We start from the raw sequence: 9,584 nt of genomic DNA, 5'->3' as shown, positions 1-9,584 counted from the left end.
GAAAGAAGGAAAGAAAGAAAGCACAAAAACCTTGACCTATACAATATATAAAGTTTGTCAAAGGATTGGGGATCTAAGGATAATAGTGTATTGCGCACTTGAAACTTGGTAGAAAACAGATACTAAATGTTCTTGCCCCCCTACTCACAAATGCACACAAATACTATGAATAGGAATGGGTATGTTTTTTAATTTTATAGTGGTAATTGTTACACAACACATATGTTAGCCAAATCAGGATGTTATATACCTTGAACATATATCATTTAAATATTTTAAATATTTTATTTCATTTAATTGGTATATGTCAAATAAATATTTTAAAATAAAAGAGAAAAAGAACATATTGGACTAAATATTAAATGTAAAACTGTAACTCCCTTACAAAATGACAGAATATTCGAGACCTTGAGTTATACAAAGAATTTTAGATATGAGTGGCACCTCTGGTTCAAAGGAGTAGGGTGCCAGCCTCATATATCATATACCAGAGGTGACGGGTTCAAACCTAGCCCTGGCCAAAAAGAGCAAAAAAAAAAGAAAAAAAAAGAATTTTAGCTATAATTCCAAATCCCCAATTCATGAAAGAAAAAATAATAAATTGGAATTCAATAAAGTTAAACACTGCTACTCAGTGAAATATGCTATTAAGAAAATACACAGAATGGGAAAAGTATTTTCAATTTAAAAATATAAAAAAGGTCTTGTTTTTAGATATATAAAGAACTATCTAAACTCCACAGTTAGAAAATTATGTTGACACTAAGCCCTTAGATGAATATTATATTAACATTATTCATTAGTGCTAAGTATCAGGTACAACATACCTCTATGGTTTATCTTACAAGGGTACAAGTGAATCTTTCTAAAAGTATAATATAAACATCTTAACACACTAACTAAGAAAATGACATAACGGCTATGTTAACCAGTTCGATGAAAATATTTCAAATTATATATGAAAACACACTGTACCCCATGATTGCATTAATGTACACAAGTGTCATTTAATTAAAAAAACAAACAAACAAACAAAAAAACGTGAACTGATATCCCAGCACGCTAGGAGGCCAAAGCGGGTGGATTGCCTGAATGCACAGGTTCAAGACCAGCCTGATCAAGAGTAAGACTCTCATCTCTAAAAATAGCCAGGCATTGTGGTGGGCACCTGTAGTCCCAACTACTTGGGAGGCCGAGGCAGGAGACTCATCGAGCCCAAGAGTTTAAGGTTGCTGTGAGCTATGAAGCCCCAGCAGTCTACCAAGGGCAATAAAGGGAGATTCTATTTCCAAAATAACTAACTAACTAAGTAAATAAGTAAATAAAATAAAAATAAAAAGTGAATTGATAAACAGAGTTGTTGTATTTCAGTACAGAATTGAATCACATCATTTTACTGTGTCTTGAACAGTCTGCATTTTAGTATGATCGTTACGCCATAAATACATCGAATCTTTTTCTGCACTTCTCCTCCCTTGTGTTTGTTTGTTTGTTAATTATCTTACTCTCTATGCATCTTGAATTCAAGTTTGTGTAAGGTAAGTCATGTTCATGCTGACTCAATTTTTTGAAATAGCCAATTTTTCTTAGGGAATGTTTCTAGCATTCGATTTCCCATAATTGCTTGTGATTTGGTGCTTTTGTTACGAGATAGTGAATTTTTGAAAGTGCTACTCTGTGGCTAGGTCTTCCCTTAATTTCAATTGACCTGTGTATTCATGCTTACTCTAGCCTTGTGAGATATTTTTGTGTCATCTTATTTAAATGCACGTTTATTTTCAGTCTTTAAGAGAACACTGGGATGTTAACAAGCTTGATTATCTTTTATCTCCTACAGTCAGTTTGAGCAACCTATTGTGAAGTATAGTCAAACATACACATTGAACCAAGTCAGTGAGAGGGTTCTGCACGTGTATGCACGGTTTGTATGCCCGTGTGCCACATATGAATTTTTATGTATGTAATAAATATCCAGTATATACATACCCAGGGGCCACAAGTGATTCAGCATGTACAGGATCACGGATTACGTTCAGTAAGTCAAATGGGGAGCATAGATGTATCTGCTTCATAGCAATTACTACAGTTAAATGAGGGAGTGAATGTACACCTCATACACAGATACCTGAAATATAATAGGTTCTCAATAAATATTGCTTACAATTGTCAATATTTTGAGTCATAACAATTGATTATGTTATGTCTCCTGAAACACTGAACTGAATTATTTCTCTCTCTCTCTCTCTCTTTTTAATTAAATCATAGCTGTGTACATCAATGCAGTCATGGGGTACAATGTCCTGGTTTTACATACAATTTGAAATGTTTTCATCAAACTGGTGACTATAGCCTTCACGGTGTTTTCTTAGTTATTGTGTTAAGACATTTATATTCTATACCTAGTCAATTTCACATGTACCCTTGTAAGATGCGCTGTAGGTGTGGTCCTACCAATTGCTATCCTCCACCTATAGGTCCCTTCACCTATCCTAACCCCTTTCCTCCCCCCTCTCTCCCCTTTCCCCTTCTTCTTGGGCTATAACTGGATTATAGCTTTCTTATGAAATTGGTTTCATTGTAAGACTGAATACACTGGATACTTTTTCTTTCATTCTTGAGATACTTTGCTGAGAAGAATATGTTCCAGCTCCATTCTTATAAACATGTAAGAGGTAAAGTCTCCATCTTTCTTTAAGACTGCATAATAATATTCCATGGTGTACATATACCACAATTTATTGATCCATTCATGGGTTGGTGGGCACATGCGCTTCTTCCATAACTTTGCAATTATGAATTGGGCTGCAATAAACATTCTGGTACATATATCTTTGTTATAATGTGATTTTTGGTTTCTGAATATATACCTAGTAGAGGAATTGTAGGATCGAATGGCAGGTCTATTTTTAGATCTCTAAGTGTTCTCCAAACATCTTTGCAAAAGGAACGTATTAGTTTGCATTCCCACCAGCAGTGTAGAAGTGGTCCCTTTTCTCCATATTCACACCAACATCTCTGATTTGGGGATTTTGTGGTGTGGGCCAATCTTACTGGAGTTAGATGATATCTCAAAGTAGTTTTAATTTGCATTTCTCTGATGATTAAGGATGATGAATATTTTTTCATATATCTGTAGGCCAGGTGCCTGTCTTCTTCAGAGAAGTTTCTCTTCAAGTCCCTTGCCTACCCTGAGATGGGATCACTTGTTCTTTTCTTGATAATATGTTTGAGTTGTCTGTGGATTCCAGTTATTAAACCTTTGTCAGAGACATAACCTGCAAATATCTTCTCCTATTCTGAGGGCTGTCTGCTTGCTTTACTTACTGTGTTCTTGGCTGTGCAGAAGCTTTTTAGTTTGATCAGGTCCCAGTAGTGTATTACTGATGTTGCTTCAATTGCCTTGGGGGTCCTCCTCATAAAATATTTGCCCAGGCTGATTTCTTCAGGAGTTTTCCCTGCACTTTCTTCTAGTATTTTTACAGTTTCATGTCTTAAGTTTAAATCTTTAATCCAGTGAGAGTCTATCTTAGGTCCATCTTGTGTTCAAATTTCCCCTTTTATAAGGATACATATTATGGTGGATCAGGCCCACTTTATAGACTCATTTTAATTTGCTGCATGCACAAAGATGCTATTTCCAAATAAGGTTGTATTCATGGATAGCAGAAGGTGTTATGTAGCAACCTGGGAACTGAGCCACAGCGTTGTGGACTGGGTGTTTCTCATCAAGCAGGAACCTTACCCAACTGCCTGGATTCTGGTAGACAAATGGAGAGAAGGGCTGTGAAAATTACACACACACAGAGTTTTCTGACTGGTGAAAGATGACATCATGCTAGCCCTTCCAGAGGCTAACAGGCACCATCTGAGTGCAGGACTCAAGGCTATTTATTTAGAAAATTAGGGGCATGTTTTTACAAGGCAAAAAGTAAAAAAGTAACAGCTTCATGCTTTAATTACCCGGCAGTTCTTTGTTTAGGGAAGTGAGTTGTCAGACTGAAGGACAGGTGAGCACTAAGCTACACAACAAGGGATACTTTGAGGGGGGAAAGGTAAGTAAGGAAAGTTATAGCCTTCAGGTCCAGGTGCCTGCGGCTACAGGGTATCTGCAGGGGCAACTGTCCATTTTTCTCTAGTTTCATTTATGTCCTTGTCTCTAAAGTGCTGATTTCTAACTAGACATTTCTTAGACTACTTTTTTACCTACTTTGCTGGACATTCCAGCCCCCTTCAGCAGCATAGGCGTGCATTGCAATAGGGGAGCTGAAATTTGGGGCCATAACTCACTTGAGATTTCAGCGGGGAATACCAATCTACTCCAGCTTTCACGCACAAGGAGAATTCAGCTCATATTTCTGAGGACACAATTTAACTCAGAGCATCCCATTTCTGTCTCCTTTCTTCTCTCTTTCTCATTCCCTTTGTCTCTTTCCTTCTCTAATTTCATTACTTCCTTAATCATTCCTGACAGATAAATGACTTAATAACTTTAGAATTAATTAAAATCCTTTCAACAGAAATATCCATGTAAGTAGTGGATTTGTGATGGTGACACTTATGCAAATAAAAGAACTACCACCCTTGCAAACCTGAGCCCATATGTTATAAAAAACTGACCAGCGATTAGAGATGGTGCTGACCTTTTCCTCCCTTTTGACGCTATGCTGTAAATACTCTGTCTCTCACTTCATCTCATATTATGAAAAGTTGTATTATCTTGTTTATCTTGGCTTACCATCCTTCTTTTCACAATAAACTTCTTGTACTCGCCATCTTCCATAATCCAATTTTACTGTTGTCCGTTCTTAACTCAAAAAAAAAAAATTAAAAATATATAAAATAAAGTTTTATTCCAGTTCCTCTTAAACTACAATATTATCATGTTCCATTGCAATAATTATCATAGAAATGCTTTCAAAAATTTTTAAATTACTTTAATCCCCACCTAAATGCCTTTCCAAACCTCAGTTCTTCCGCTTTCTCCTTCCCTCCCAACACTCACATCTACTCCCCAGGCAGCTTTAAAATAAGACAAACATAGTTGTCACATACATTCCTCCTCTTTCTAGCTGTTTGAGCTTCAATTATTGACTTAAATGTCTAACTCTTGGTTTCCCCACCTAGAAATCACCATAATGTCATGTTTTGAGGAGGCTGCCTGTGTCATAAAATGTCCTGTTTCAGGTAGCTGTCTGCATTCTTGGTTCTTGGTATGCTCATGGCTGACGAATTACCAGACCCCCTAAAGCTTGATAAGCCTGGAACAAAGTTTGTTGAGAAAAAGAAAGAGGTTTACAGAGTAAACCTGTCACTGTCTATGGTGGATATATCCCCCATAGCAAGATATATCCACCATGGACAGTGATGGGCTCCTATTGTAGCTACAAAGAAAGGTTTTGAAAACAGTCAGGGAGTTCTGTTTTATATGGCCTGAGTTGAGCCTACCTTGGGATTCAGAGGTCGCCTTGGAACCTCTGTGCATGTAGACCTCCCCAGAGCCTCTCTGGAAGGCCATGGGGGAGAGTGGGACATCATGTTGATTTAAGCTAATAACATTCTAATTATCCTTAAGGTTGTTTGAGGTCACCTTCAAGACTCTGTGGTACTGATGTTATGTGGCCAGTGGGCTAGAGTGTCCTCTGCATCATTTTACAGTTGGGACACTGAGTTCCCATTGGTAGATTGGTAGGGGCTCCCTATTCTCCAGGTGTGAGTAATTGATTAAGACAGGATTAAAGTAAAATGAGGGCCTGGTGCCCTAGCCCTTGTCCTTTGTCCCTAGGAGAGCAAGATTTCTAACTAACTGACTACACAACAATTAACACTTTTATAAAGTGCATTGTATTGAGCTGAAGTGTGTATATATATATTTATCTGCACAATACAGGTTTGACAATGGTTAATGGTTCATTCCAAGTTAGTATTGTAATAGCACTAGATAGATGAAGAGTACATGTGGGAATACTTAAGGCAAGAGTCATATCTTGATGTGTTGCATTACTAGTAATAATGATTTTATAAGTTTGAAACCAATATTCAATTGTTAATTATCAGTAGATTAGAAATATTATAAGGAATATGGAATACAGTCTGGACAAAGGAAGATAGTAATTAAAGGATGAATTTGGATTTATTTTCCTGGCTTTGAGTGCGAAGCATGAGATCCTGTCACTTTAATATTCTAAAAGCTGTTGTATTAAATCCCCTCTCCTCCCTCACAGCTACTATGCTGCAGCTGGCTGGAGGCACTGAAGCTGCTTTCTGCCAGGGCAGGGCTGTATGCTTTGGGAGAGTGGGTTTTGGAAGTTGAGAATGTGAATTCTTTAAATTTTGTCCAACACAGACAAACTTGTTCCAGACTAGATAAGGAGAAGAAAGATCCTTTCCTTCTGTCACCTTAGTTTGGCCAGAGGAGTCTATCTGTTTGGACACAAGGCTGTCAGAGTATGAAAACATCACATCTACGGTGTGTGACTGTGGGTCAGCTAGGATTTTGTCCTTGTCAAGACTTTGTTTACATTAAGACCACAATATGTTGAAACAGTAAAAAGTAATAAGTAAATCCATGCAATTACGGCCATCAGTTGTAGTTAGTCTAGCTATAGAAATGCAAGCTCAGCAAGAACCATGATGGGATTGTTTGCTTTGCTTTCATGAGATTGATGACTGTAACATTGATGTATGAAATAAATACAGAGCTAGCCTGGCAGTCTGGGCTGCATACTGGAAGCCGCATGAAGAAGGGTGTGCCTCCTCCCATTGCTCCCGCCCCATTGCTCTTAAAACTTCTCTTTGTCTGTGTCTATTATTACTTTATTAATCCTCTATAACTCTCATTAATAAATTTCACTAAAATTAAAATTTGGTCTCTATGCACTGCCAAGCCACAAGGAACCCACATTGTGTCGAGGCTGGTCCCTGATATGTGTTAATATTATTGTGTATATTTTAAGTAACATAAATTAAAGAAAATGCATAGTGAAGTTTGCACATACATGTTTTATCCCTGTCACTCTTAACTGTCTAAGAATGTGTAGAGATTAAGGCTCTTGGCCTCATAAAGATTTGCTGGAAAAAAATCACAGGCAAGAGACAGATTGGTTGATAAGAGAAAAATACAAATTTATTTAACATGTGTAACCGAAGCCTTCAGAATGAAGACCAAAAGATATGAAAAAAATTGTCAATATTTATGGCTGGGTTCAACAAAGTATGGATAGCCATTCAGAAGTATGATTAGATAAATAGGATATAACCTAAAAGTAACAGATCGAGTGAGGAAACTCAGCCTTTTTAGCCTCTTTGAGTGTGTATTCCTTTTACCTGGATGTGGGGCAGGACCACCTCTGGAATGGAAGTCTTATGACCTACAATCAAACAATCTAGCCACATAATTCCTTTATGTCTAGTTTTACACAGAAGAATTTTAGGTTTTATGGTTAGCTTTGGAGAAAAGGGGCTCTGGTTTTTATGACTCATCTTGGGAAAGAGGGATTCTAGTTTCTATTGGGGAAGAACGGGACTGTGAAGCAGGAAAACAGAAGTTCAGAGAAAAATTTTTGTTTCTGAAGCTTTCAATTAGGGGTAAATGTTCTGAGTCCCATCATTCCCCAGGGTGAAAATTTTGTGAGATGGTTCATAGACCAGACATTGGGTTAGTAGGCTTTCCACTAGACCAGTAATTCAGTCCTGAGAATAGGCTGGTCCATTTAAACTGTGCTAATTCCAGGCACTGGTTTTGTAGAAGTCTTCCACCGAAACAGGCATGATTTCATCAATTAAATACTTATATAAGAGGTATTTCTATGGAAATAAAATAAAGTAAAGTTAGTCACCAGAGCAAACTATAAACTCAGTCTTTGTGTCCAAAGCACAGCCGGTTGAGATTTTAGATGTTGAACTCAAAGCATCTTCACTTCTTTCAGATAGTAGTAATCAGATAGATTTTTTATTAATTTGTGGTATGTATCAGATAATCCAGTGAATTTTCTGAAAATTCCAAATGAGGAGAAATAAAAACTATTTCATACACCATTTGCTACCATTTCTTCAAAAGTCTGAGAGCTTCAGTTTGTAGGCCTTTAAGAAAAGCACAGTTTTATTGTCTAGTGACTCCAAGTCAGAAATACAGAAGAAAAACTTGAAAATTTTAGTTTGGAGACTTGTAGCCAAATAAGAATTCAGGGTTTAGTCCAAACTACAGACAAATAAGGAAAACTCAAAACATGGACAAGAATAGAATCTACTAAGGACTTTACTATTTTCTTCTAAAACATAATTTTTTCTCTCACCAGTTGCCCATGTTTATCAAAGAGAAATTATAGTACAGCCAATTTATTTGCAAAATAAATGTTGCTCTTAATTATACTTGGTCTGATTTTATAAAATGTAACAATAATAGTTATTGGCTATATGGAGGTTCTTTTTAATTGGTTTTGTCAGAAATTTTTCATAAAGAATCTCATGCTAGACTGAATAGCCTCTCCACTCAACCCAACTGCACCTATAGATTCTTATATGAATTGGGTAAATTCCTCTTTTCTTGGGGCATGAAAGTAACTTGAAGTTTCTGGACCAGTCAGACATGATATTTTCCCCTTATCACAGATCAGTAAGTGTTATAGATTAGATACCAGGCCAATTTATCCAAAAAGATCCTAATCAGCTTCGTGAAGGCAAGCCTAATTTTTCAAAGAAGCTGGTAATATCTGAATATATGCCATTTCAGTCTAACTTGGTAAAAATAACCAATATCACCAGTTGCGTCCTGTTAGTAATACCAAATAAAACATATTCTTATTGAGCATATATAAGTAACTATTTTGCCATAAACTAAGAATATGCACAAATACTTTCCAAATTTTAGAGAAATCCAGTGGAGAAAAAAAAAAATCACAAGTTTTGCTTACAAAAATAAACTCTACTGAAAGAAGAAATAAAATAAATGTCTTAATTTCTGGAAACAAAACACAAAAAGAATCAAGAATGTTTCAAACAAGAAGTCTTCAGAAAGTTAGTTCAGTTTCATTTAACTAGTTTTATTTTTCTGTTTGAGGCTGGGTTAGCAATCCTCATGAATGCATTAGCTTTTTAATGAAAGTCTTATAAGTTCTCTTCGTCTAAATGGTATAATCTCCAAAGTTATCAGCAACCTGTATTCAAGTATGCTTTCCATGACTTTCCTAGAAACAGCAAATTTTGAACTGCAGACAGTTAAGAACCACTTTTTGAGAATCAACAAAATAAAAGAGTAATCATCAATGACAATAAGTATTAGAATAGCCATGGACAGACAGAGAATTGACCAAAAAATTTGGTTATTTTTGAGGCATGCAACAATTAAACACAACCATAATTGTTACTAATAACATACTCTAAGACATATCAGAATTTAGAGATTTTCATACAATTTTGTAACACTTATTAATAACATATCTGTACAGATGTAACCCAAAGAAAGTTAAACATCATTTCATATTTGACAAAGTTACTTCTATTTTATATACCAAATTAGAATAATATGTTTCTCGAACTTTTAGTGGCTGTAATATTCAAAATATAGTTTGAGGTAAAAAATACTAACT

This window comes from Otolemur garnettii, unplaced genomic scaffold, assembly GCF_000181295.1.
Source record: "Otolemur garnettii isolate 467f Iridium unplaced genomic scaffold, OtoGar3 scaffold00034, whole genome shotgun sequence".
Taxonomy (NCBI): domain Eukaryota; kingdom Metazoa; phylum Chordata; class Mammalia; order Primates; family Galagidae; genus Otolemur; species Otolemur garnettii.
This window is presented reverse-complemented; position numbering follows the sequence as displayed.